This window comes from Chrysochloris asiatica, unplaced genomic scaffold (assembly GCF_000296735.1).
Source record: "Chrysochloris asiatica unplaced genomic scaffold, ChrAsi1.0 scaffold00287, whole genome shotgun sequence".
Lineage (NCBI taxonomy): Eukaryota > Metazoa > Chordata > Mammalia > Afrosoricida > Chrysochloridae > Chrysochloris > Chrysochloris asiatica.
In genome coordinates, this window is record NW_006408805.1 from 403,245 (window position 1) to 403,740 (window position 496).

Genomic DNA, 496 nt, shown 5'->3' on the forward strand with positions numbered 1-496 from the left:
TTCTTGGCCAAAGGTCAGGGTGGGTGAAGGGCCTGGAACTACAGCTTGTGGAGGCTGTAATTAAGCACTGTGTCTTAATTAAAGTGACAGAGGAAACCAAAAATAAATAAATAAATAAATAAGAGAAAGGTTTCAATCTGAGGTGTGAGATGTTGTGAAGTTGGAGGTATAGGTAATTGGACAGGCCTTTGTCCCCTATCCACAACCAGCACATCCACCTCTTCATCACAGTACAGCATTCTTATTTGACATGTTGTATATGCCCATGATGAATTAAACCTATTTCTTCAGTCTGAAATTGATCAAATATATAATCAAGATGCATTGATAATTACTGGCATTGGAATATGAAAGTTGGAAACAAAGAGAAAAGGTCAGTAGTTGGAAAATATAACCTTGGTGATTGAAATGATGCTGAGGATCACAGGATAGAATTTTGTAACAACAATGACATTCATTGCAATTACCTTTTTGCAACAACAGAAGTGCATGTGGA